Below are 11,988 nucleotides of genomic sequence, written 5' to 3'. Positions count from 1 at the left end.
CAAACCGCCATCCACACTTGCCAGCCACCATCTTCTTGCCCCCATTCTTTCTCTCTTTTCTCCTTCTCCTCTCTCTGCTAGCGTAGCCACAGCAGTTATATTGTGGCCAATGGCTCACTGGTTACAGCTGACGGCCAACTAGCCACAGCTGATGGCCATGCAATCACAGTTGGCCATTTACTACCTGAGCCAGCACCTTCTATGTGAGGCTGAGAGCCTGTAAACTGCTTTCTGGGGCTCTGCCCCCACACTCCACCCTACAGGCTCTTGCCTCACAATCTACGTGACAAGCGTCTTCCGCGAGGGGCTCTGTGCGAGGAGCCTGGGGGTGAATGCAATATCCTGGACATAGCTAGGCTCTCTGGGCACAGCCAGGGTTTCTCAGGGCACCACCAGTGCTTCTGGGCACGGCCAGACTTCCTGGACTTCTTAGGGTACCACCTGTCTTCCCGGACACAGCCAGGGTTTCTCAGGGCACTGCCACTCTCTGTGGGCACAGCCACACTTCCTGGACACAGCCAGGGCTCTCAGGGCACTGCCACTCTCTGTGGGCACAGCCACACTTCCTGGACACAGCCAGGGCTCTCAGGGCACTGCCACTCTCTGTGGGCACAGCCACACTTCCTGGACACAGCCAGGGTATCTTCAGGGCTCAGCCAGACTTCCTGGACTCAGCCAGGGCTCTCAGGGCACTGCCACTCTCTCTGTGCCTCTCAGGGTACCCTGCTGGAACAACAGCGACTCACAATCAAGGTGCTTACATATTCTCAATGGCGGCCAGTCAAGAGACAAAAGCAAATATCCCCCAGTTCCACTAACAACAGTTCCCAAACAAACAGTCAAGCGGTCCATTAAATTAGGGATGGAAGGCAATTCCCCATAGTCCATAGTCATTCACCAGGGCTGTCCTGGGGGTGAGGGATGACCTTGACCTCACCCTCATCTCCCACGGAGGACTCAGCAAGCGTTACCTCCTGGGACTATAAGTCCTGCATCCGGGCTGCCTGAGCAGGAACTTCCCCGGCCCACAGGGCTGCAATAACCTTCGCTTTCTCCGGCCTGTGCTGGTTGGGGAACCGTCCACATCTTTCCACCTCTCCACGGGGCTCCATCTCTCCAGCAGCTGCTTGGCTTTTCCTGTGCTGGTGGGAGAACCGTCCACGTCCTTCCACCCCTCCACGGGGGTCCAGCTCTCCGGCAGCTGCTCCTCCTGGTCTTCCAGAGACTCAGTGTTCATACACACAAACTGCTCCACCACTCTTGGGAGAGCCTTGGCCGGCACCATACCCTGCTCGCTGCGCCATTTGTCATGGAGGGAGGCCTGCAGGGTCTCTGCTCCCGCTCCCCACATAAGAACGCAGGATATGGTGAGGCCAAAAAGGAACACCCACGGAGCCATAGGTAGGGGAGTCATACCACTATATTCTCTCTGGCGGCACTATACTCTCACTGGAGGCTGGACCCACACTGTCCGCAAACCGCCATCCACACTTGCCAGCTACCATCTTCTTGCTAGCCCCCATTCTTTTCTCTCTCTTCCTTCTCTCTGCTAGCGTAGCCACAGCAGTTATATTAGTGGCCAATGGCTCACTGGTTACAGCTGACGGCCAACTAGCCACAGCTGATGGCCATGCAATCACAGTTGGCCATTTACTACCTGAGCCAGCACCTGTCTATGTGAGGCCGAGAGCCTGGAAACTGCTTTCTGGGGCTCTGCCCCCACACTGTCACTGTTAAGTGACATGAACTATGGCAAATGTAGCCTAAGATTTAGTAGAAGTAACGACAAAAAATGGGGGTTAGGTGAATCGTAGGCACTAACATTTACTGTTGATTTTGGAGTGGGGCCTAAAACCTGTCAGCTAACATAAAAAATGGAGCCAGAGTCTTTCTTCATCACAAATACAGGCTTCAAATCTATAGGGCAACAAGTATAGCGTGTTTCTTAAAAATGTTAAGCTTTGGAGTCAGGCTGGAGTTTAAATCCTAGCTCTTTAGCTATGTGATTCTTATTAGCTCTTTGACCTTCAGCAGATTACTTAGTTTCTCGGCTGTGTTACCTAGAAAAGGCCACTGTGGGGGCAGAGCCCCAGAAAGTAGTTTACAGGCTCTCGGCCTCACGTGGAGGAGTGCTGGCTCGGGTAGTAGATGGCCGTCAGCTGTGGCTGATTGGCCGTCAGCTGTAGCCAGTTAGCCAATTAGCCGCCAATATAACTGCTGTGGCTACGGAGGGAGAGAGAGAGAATGGGGGCAAGAAGATGGCGGCTGGGCTGGCAAGTGTGGATGGCGGTTTGCGGACAGTGTGGATCCAGCCTCCAGTGAGAGTATAGTGCCGCCAGAGAGAATATAGTGGTATGACTCCCCTACCTATGGCTCCGTGGGTGTTCCTTTTTGGCCTCACCATGTCCTGTGTTCTTGTATGGGGAGCGGGAGCAGAGACCCCGCAGGCCTCCCTGCATGACAAATGGCGCAGCGAGCAGGGTCTCCCGCATGATAAGCTGCCTAGCACACCTTTGCAATTTAGCTAGGCACATTCTAATTTCTGGAAATTCTATGATTGACATTTCTATTTCAGATAAGTGTGATCTTTATGGCTGAATCAGTTTGTGTTGTCAAAGGCTCCAAATATGTTATCTTTCAAATAATTTATATCCTTTAATTTTGAAAGCATTACATATTCACAGCACAGAAACTAACTTTTATCTTCCCCTTTTCTCTGTTTAAGCGCCTTTAATAGTTCAGAGTTAGGAAACAAAGCTTAACACTAGAAAAGTCAGGGAAGGAATCTTGGGTGAGTCAGTTTGTGAAGTCAAGGGTTCTTTTAATTTAGGTCTTATTAGTCATTTATCTCTGAAATTTACTTTTTCATAGATTCTCTTACATCATAGAATATATTTAGTTCATTTTGAGAAAGTAAAAGCATGACTTTTTGACAGTTTATTGGCATCTCCTATGTGCTCAATACTCATTCATTCATTCATTCATTCATTCATTCATTCATTCATCAACTACCAATTGAACACCAACCTCAAAGGCCCCAGGCCTTTGCCATGTGAACAAGCAGATACCGACTCCACTCTCATGAGATTTGGTAGTCTAGTGGGTTTGATGGACAATCAAATAATCCCAATCTAACAATCATGGTTTTTATTTGTAAAAGACAGAAACCAACTTTGGTTACCAAAAAAGGAAGATGCTATTTTAGAATAGTGCCGTGTAACCCACGAGTACCACGGGAAACCTGGAGAGAAACCACACTTAGAAAATGGAGTGTTGCTAACGGAGCCTGGGACCCCGAACCAGGTCATGACAAGCCCGGTCAGGGCATTTCTGCTGCCGCTGCTGAATCCTGATACAGAAACCACAAGACGTGACTGTGGCCACTGCTCTGCTACCACTGCAGCCACGAGCCCTGAGCTGCCCTTGCTTCTTCACAGCCCTTGTTCTCAATCCATCCAGGAGCAGAAGCATCCAATCAGCTGAGCCTTTAGGCTCACAGCCTGGCTGACAGATTGAGGAGCTCAAAAGGAGGATCTTTTTGTTTTCTGGGCTGGAAGGTAGGAAATGCTAGGCAACCAAACCAGCCAAACAGAATTAACATCCATAACACATGCAAAGAAAAAAAATGATAATGATTGCTAAGTGCTTTGAAGAGGCACTGGCAACAAAGCATACAGTATTTTCAGGGCTTCCCTAAGGCTTAAACCGCTGTTGGCACTGCCTCACAGGGAGGCCTCGTCAGCCTGGGTGGTGTTTCCTACCCGTCCGTCATGCCCATGCCTCCTTCCCGTGGGGCCATAGCACATCTGGACTCACGTTTACAACCACTTTCTCTTACTCAAATACATCTACTTTATGTATCACAACTGTAAATGAAAGCCAGCATCATTTGCCATGAACAGAAGGTAAAAATAAGAATAAATACAATGAAATGAACTAAAGCAATAAAAATCTAGCTAGATACTTTGCTGAAGGTTCTGAGGCTGAGGTCCACTTTTAGCAAATGTTAGGTATTGAAACCATAATAGATTTGGATCCCTTAACATTCTTTTATAATAAATGGGTAATCTAGTAAAAAAACAAACAGACAAAAAACACACAACAGCACCAATTAGAGATTTTAACCTTGACCCTATTTGAAAAATTAAAAGAGGATGGAAAAGGGATAAATCTTCAAAATTTGTATTTTAGTGCTTTTTCAAATGCTCTCTGGTTAGATTTGAAATTAATTTATACCATTAGTAGTACATGTTGCATGCTTTGAGTGATAAATATTAGAAAGAGCATGGGCTTAAAAGTGGGCAGGATTTGAGTTTGAATTTCAGCTCCCATACTTATTAGCTCTGATTTAAGGCACATTATCTAACCTCTCCGAGGCTCAGTATACCCATCTGTAAAATGAGTGCAATGATACCACTTTTCCTTGTGTGTTAAATCGATCAGTGCTTCCCAAACCATATTGCACATACGAATCTCCTGGGGCTCTTGCTGAAATGTGGATTCTGAATCAGTAGGTCCAGGGTGAGGCCTGAGATTCTGCATTTCTAATAAAATCCCAGGTGATGCTGATGGTGTCATTTTTGTGAACCATTGTTTAATTCTGTGCTGTCAAAATGGTAGTCAGCAGCCACGTGTGGCTACTGAGCTCTTGAAATGTGGGCCAGTGAACCTAAGAAATGGGATAATTTTATTTAATTTTAACTAATCTTTAAAAACTGATATTTGGTTCAGTTATTGGAAAACAAGTTTTAGTATACTTGGAACAACTTGTAAATCTATCTTTTCAGCTGTTACTTTTATAAAATCCAACTAACCAAAAATCTATTTCCAATGAAAACTTAATGTCTGAATTGAGATGTGCTTCGAGTGTATAAAATAAGCAACAGATTTTGAAGATTAAGTTTTAAAAAAGAATGTAAAATAACTTCTCTTGATTGATGTTGAAATAATAATTTTTGGATATGTTGGGTTAAAATATACTATTAAAATTAACTTCATCTGTTTCTTTTTCCTTTTTTATGTGGCTACTAGAAAATTAGAAATGACCTATGTGGCACATGTTACATTGCCCCTGGACAGTCCAAGCACAGACCAGTGAGCAGAGCCCAGGGCCCGGCTCTGTCAGCTCCTTTCGTCCTTTCTGAAGTGGCTGGGTGACCTCTGGCGGGAAAGAGGAAGTGAGGTGGTGGAAAGAGACAAGGTTTCTTCCTTCCCAGCAGGAGGCTGTCGCAAAAAAAACAACCTGAGCAGCAAGTGCTTCTGCGGTGGGTTATTTCCACTACATTCCAAGGCAGACTCGGCTTCCTGGAGAGGTGACAAAGGAACATGTCAACCATCCCAAGGACGTTGCTCAAAGCTGGTTCTCACAACAAGATGTTCACTTTTCAAGATTAAGGGTCATGGCAAATATCTCCCTCAACCCAACTTCCTCTGTGACATGAAGGGGGACTTAATTAGAACAGCGTGGGCTCCTGCCAATGTGCTGCATTATTCCCTGGTTGACTCAGCAGTTTCAAAGGAGGCTGAAGTCTAAGAAGAGACGTAATGAAGACATCTGCAAATTTGACAACCACCAAGAAATTAGCAAAAAGAGGTATGCAGAAATGAAAGCTTGTGTTCTCATGTCATAAATTACATTATGGTAACCTCACCCCCCCAACTCTTGTGAAAAAAAAAATTAACCAACTCAGGCAAATATTTACATGTAGAATCAGATCTGGCAGCAGATTCAAAGAGAACTATTAAGGCTGCAAAAGCTGCTTCTGTATCAGAGGCTTGTAGGCTCCAGGTCTCAATTAACCTTTATAAATAGAAACTGACAGCCTTGGCTGGAAAATATGGGGGGCAGTCTAAAATGTTTTTGAAGAATGGTTGACTACAAAGTAAACAGCCTGAATAGAAAATATTAAATCAGATCCTGCCTCCACATTCCATAGAACTGAATAAAATGTACTGTGTACTTAAAAGGCTTGGATCAAAGAAATCATGAAACTATTTTAATTTAGTGATGATTCAGACTGCATGGAATTAGTTCTATTGGCATAAGACAGAGAATTTACTTTTTTCTGATTAGGTTAGATCTTGACATGAAGTTGTACAGTTGGCAGTGAAGGTATAACTTTAAAGATATTTATCTTTAAGCCTTCTTGTCCTTTCCATCACTAAATCAAACTATGAGTAAATATTTACTAGGTATATTATTCACTAAAGAGTAATGTGTCCTTTGAGTAATAAAAAAAAAGTACAGTAAATATGATTCAGATTCAGGATTTATTTTGCTTTAGATGGAAGCAAAAGGAAGGTGAGTTTACCAAATTCATAGCATAATAACGATCTAAAGGGAAAGAACATGTTAGAGGCATACATTTATACGCCAGTGTTTCATTATCAGTTTCCACAATTCAACAATCTATGCAACATTTATTCTCATCTAAATGCCTTTACGTATTTGAAAGCAATACAATCCTACATCTCAAAGAATCTCATTAGTCTAAGATAAGCCTTTCCCATTAGTCTGTTCTAGAGAGATTTTTAATATATGTTAAATATCTGTAATTCAATTAATCTAAAAGAGTAGTGAATTCAGAGCCATCGTGTTCCAGATGAGCTTTAAGTCATGGAGAGAACCTGTCTCCCCTGCTCGTTGGCACCAGCTGTTTTCTCTGTTAAGCGTTCTTTGACCGTCCTCGTTGGAGTTAATCCTCCAACATCCCATTTGGCGTTGTTACTGTACTTACCGTGTAATGATAATTGTTCCCGTCTCAGCCTCAGATCTCCCTCTCTGACTGTTGGAGAAATACCTTCTCTGTTTATGTTCTTCACTCAACTTATAGGCGTCTCACAGAAGAGAGGCTGGGGCCACTGGTGACATTGCTGTTTCATTCCACAGCCCTCTTCGGGAGACAGCACAGTTGCTGGCACAAAGCCCTTTTCACTTTCACTTCTTTCTTTCTCAGGGAGGCCTCATTGTGCACCAAGATCCTCTGCTGTCTTCCTTTCAGTCTGGTCAGTAAGATTGATGGACCAGGCCCTACACCTTCGTAAGTGTGGATTTCTTTTTGGGTCTTTTGTCTCCTGCCCTCCGTACAATTTGGATTGCATTAGGCTATTCCTAAATCCATCAAATTATTTGTTTCTATATCTAAAATCCCAACTGTGGACAATTCTGAAGACATGAGTGGTGGTATTAACTCAGAATAAAAGCTTCTAAATTTATATACCAATATTTTAAGTCTGAGTAATAGGATGAAACGTAGTTCTCTTTGTCACTAGATCCTTTCATTATTTAATAATGAGCATGGATTATTCTTAATCTGAAATAAAAACCATAGCTATTTCTATTTGGGAATGTTTCATAACAAACATAATCCAAAATCTCTCACGTCAAACTGTTTCTAATCCAATGAAAAAAGGTAATGTTCCAAAAGGGAAAGCGTAGAAAGCCATTTTCTTCATAAAACTGCTAGCTATATTATTTTTTTGTTCTATCTTCAAATTAACTCAGTCACATGATAATTCCCAAAACAGCTTTATATTTTTATACATATAAATAATACCTCATTTATTTAGTATAGATCCAACTGTAAAATACCATGTCATCTGCTTTCCAACTTCTTTGGGTTATTTCCTTTTCCACAAATTGGAAAGGGGAATAAGAACACAAAAATAAAATGATTTAATTCAGTCATTTGTTATTTGTATTAAATAATGTTTTGGAGAACTTGATGTTAATAGTTAAAATTAATTATATATAGTTATATATTATATATTCAGTGTTTCCCCGAAAATAAGACCTAGCTGGACAACCAGCTCTAATGCGTCTTTTGGAGCAAAAATTAATACAAGACCTGGTATATATTATATTATTATATTTATTATATTATATTAATTATATTATATTATATTATATTATATTATATTATATTATATTATATTATATTATATTATATTATATTATATTATAAAGACCTGGTCTTATAGTATAGTAAAATAACACCTGGTCTTATACTAATTTTTGCTCCAAAAGACGCATTAGAGCTAATTGTCTGGCTAGGTCTTATTTTCGGGGAAACACGGTTGTATGTTTATTTATGTGTCTTTCAGTTCCACAGGTAATTAAGAGCCACTGTAAAATCGTTTCCTGCTATACTAAAGTAAATCTACAACCTACAACATAAAACTACCTCCAGTATGTTTCAAGATTGCAGGGCTTTCAATGGACAAGTTCTATCCAGACTCTCCACTGTTGAAAAAAGGAAAACCAGTCATGCAAAATACAGTGCCTTTCAAATGGTCTCTTTAAATTCTCTACAAGCATTGCAGCAAAACTAAAGCTTATTAAGCTAAAACCCTTTTTGAAATGATCAGAAAACCCTAAAAAATCTGCATGGAGAAAGCCATGAATTACATACGTGTTTTGTAAAGGGGAGAGCTAATGAAGGGTTTGTTTAAAGAGAACTAATTTACACTAATTTCCACCATTTAAAAAAATATTGCAGAAACAGTAAAACCTTTAGAAGCATAAGAAATACAGCGAGGCAACATACTACATCTAGATTCAGCCTCAACTGTGTTTCTAACTAAAACCTTGGGCAAGTCAGTCTTCAGGGGTCCCAACTCACTCATCTATAAAATGAAGAAAAGATACGATTATCCGATCCAAATGCTGGTTCCTTATAGCTCTGGGATTGTAGGAGAAGTTATGGGTTCTATGGGGTGAAGCAGGTAACATATATGAGTGAAAAGACTGAGAAGAATTTTTCTTGAAAGTGAATCCTAACACTATTCCACACTTGATAGCAATACAAATATTTCACTTTCCTTAGTTACTAAGAGAGAAACAGTAATAAATGGTCACCAATACTGATAAATGATGGTGGTGTGGAGCCATAGGGAGTGGTGGGGACAGTAGCAAACTGGAGAAGGCAGGAAAAGTACTCAGCTATTGTTACCATATGAGAATCAGAGTCTAACGTTTCGAGGTGCCAACAATTTGGATGCCTTCAGTGACATCTAATTGTCAATGCAGGCAGCCAATTAAAAACATTAAAAAATAAAACATAACACCTTATGGGCCATTACCATTTGGCCAAACGAAACATATCGTTAGACCAAATAGGACATACATGCTACCGGTTTACAACACCTCTGATCGACTTTGTCACCCGCATTGGCCTTGGATTAGCACATATGAAATAATTTGCTGATAACCCCCCTTTAGTGAAATGTTCTATCATAACCCACAGAGTACTTACTGAGTCCATTCCACAGGCTGTGCCTGTGCAAGGAATTTCTGATTTTTCATCTCATTTGATCATCACAATAACCCTGAGAGGTAGGTAGATATACCATCATTGCAATTTTACAGAATGAAGTAAGGCTGATAGAACCAAATAATATGTCCTAAGTCATACAACTGATTTTTTACAGACTTGAGTCTAAAATACTGACATAGAAATATTTCCAGTACTATGATGAATAAAAACAAGGAGACTATAAAAAGTACGTATGATTTTTAAACTTCTTTAAAAAAATTTTTTTTAATGTTTTTCTATCATGAATATTATTCTATCATGAAGATATGCTATATGTAAACAAGCCTCTATTCTTAAACACTTAACTATTAAAATCATGCAGGGAAGCCTTTAAAACCCTGATCTCATTCATTTAAAATCATTCATTGATGGCCTATATGTCACTTAATTAGATGCTGTTTTCAAAGGGAAGTCTCCCTTGTAATGGAAGCAAATTTTATTTCATAGGGAAAAAATAAAGCACTACAGGGCTCCTTTGAACTTTAAACAGGCACTCAGGTCAGCTACATAGATTTTAAAGATATTTAAGGAATCAACTCTGAATCTGTGGTCAGGTCCCAAATTACATCCTCGAGTTCTTGGGTGGAAAGAATGTAGGCTTCTCCCAGACAGCTTAGTTTAGGGAACTGCACAATGGCTTACAGCCATCTTCTCAGCTAGAAACTTTAGGAGACTTTGAGATTTACAAACTGAACTTTGAGAGCTACCCCATTAACATGATCTACTTTGGAGTCTCCTTGTCATCTATACAGATGACAGAGTTAATCTACATCTCTTTCCCACCCTTTTCTCAGTTTTCCACTTGTTATAGCAGTGGAATCCCAAATACCACAATGTCAGAATAACAGCCATCAGGCTGGAGACACAGAGTGACATAAACACATTAGAGGAAAGGGACCGAGATAATGATGCTACTTGAAAACATGTTTTTATCATTCAATTTAGAACACTTCTGAGAGTGAAAGGGGGGAGCTCGTAACAATCACACGGGGATGGCAGGCTAGTAGGCAAAGATGATCCCTGGAGACCTGGGACGCACAGTCACCCTAGGAAGGACAGTTGTAGGAACCAGAGGTGATGAGCATGGAAGAGAAGAAGGGGGTGGAGTTGGGGGGTGGGGGACATGCAAGCTGCCTTTAGGTACATATCTGAAAAACTCCATGACCTGGTTTGATATGATGTAATTCATGCACTTAGACTGACTGGACCAAGCTGAAAAGGCTTTACAGTCTGATGTAAAGGTCATGAATTGGGTTGTTGAACAGTAGTTTTAGATTTAAATCCCAGACGATACTAACTAGCTGTGTGTGTGGCCATTGGCAAATTTCTTAACTTCTTTTTTATAAAAGGAGGGTAGAGTTGTAATGATTTACTGAGGTAACATAGGAAAGCAAGTGACCCAGAATAGGGGCTCAGTAAATGTTAGTGTGCACATTGTAATTACTGCAGGAAACAGTCAAGCATATGACAGACCACTGATTGTTATGGGATCTTTGAGGTATTAACTAAATGGAGGGTTGAAGCCAAACTTTTTTGACTAATTTAACTTAGAAATTGTTCTTAGAACTAGAAAAAAAATCATTTAGTAATTTTTTCCAGGCACCAGATAAGGCGATTTTATGTAAAATATTATTTTAAAGAATTATATTCTTAAATATTGTATTATAAATATCAATATATTTTAATGTCACCATGAAAATATGACATTTTCCTGTCAATTGGTATGTGCTGTTTACTTTCAATTAGCAACAAAGCATAATATGCTAGGAATAAAAATTAAAGTGGAATATTGCTAGATTTTGAGACTGTATCTGTAAATATAGACTAGAATTTCAAAAACAGGTAAACTTTCATCACACGATACTTGAAATCCTTTCATTTTGCTTTCACAAAACCAACTAGCTCATTTTAAAATTGGTCCTAATTGGTTTTTCAAATGATTAGATAAAGAGGTTTTAACCTATTAGTAAGCACATTTCCACAAAAATATATTTTGGGTTAGTTTTATTCATAGTAAATGGAAAAAAAAACAACACCCTAAATTTAACGTAATCATCTGTATACTTTTTCTTACCGTTGATTTTTAAAGTACTACAGACAAACTGATTTTTTAAAAGCATTTTGTCCAAGTAAACAGAACTTCTGGTACTGAACATCATCTTAATGGGTAAATTTACAAAATTATTACTTTCTATTCACTAATGTCTTGTACTTCGGCATTGTAGTTCTCAACGCTTTCCTGTTTAACCCAGTAGTTCCCACATTTTTGGCTGCATATTAGAACCATCTGGGAAGTTTTAAAAAACCCTGAAGCCCACGTCACACCCTCGACCAGGCTGCCTGGGGGGTAGGGTCCTGGAACCCGTATGTTTTCTTTTGGCATACACTATCTTAGTAGTTTCAGGTGTAATCACAGCGAGTCAATACCGTATTTATATACCAGTGTGTTTTAAAACTTCCCAGGTGACTCTAATGTACAGCAAAGCTTGGAAAATACTGCTTTATCCCAAGATCTCTTACAAGAATACTGACAGGGCCAGGTACAAAAAAAGCTATTAAAACTAGGTAACAGTCCCAAACCGCCAGCCATGGCCAGGTAAATGATAACATAGGAAAAAGCTGAGTGACTGGGTCCCCAGCACACGCATTTGATCTCCACCTCACAGATGTGCAA

The 11,988-nt window shown here is 40.5% G+C and overlaps 1 long non-coding RNA gene across 1 annotated transcript; it reads left to right on the top strand.

Annotated features, from left to right (window-relative positions):
* The first annotated feature begins 5,288 nt into the window (after positions 1 to 5,288).
* On the top strand, positions 5,289 to 11,105 carry LOC109452867 (uncharacterized). The gene is made up of 3 exons (XR_002138199.2): positions 5,289 to 5,593; positions 6,957 to 7,040; positions 8,104 to 11,105. It is a non-coding gene; the product is annotated as an uncharacterized LOC109452867 (long non-coding RNA).
* Positions 11,106 to 11,988: the final 883 nt, after the last annotated feature.

This window comes from Rhinolophus sinicus, linkage group LG02 (assembly GCF_036562045.2).
Source record: "Rhinolophus sinicus isolate RSC01 linkage group LG02, ASM3656204v1, whole genome shotgun sequence".
NCBI classification, from domain to species: Eukaryota; Metazoa; Chordata; class Mammalia; order Chiroptera; family Rhinolophidae; genus Rhinolophus; species Rhinolophus sinicus.
The sequence above is the reverse complement of the archived record's forward strand: the minus strand, read 5'-3'. Positions and strand labels throughout refer to the sequence as shown.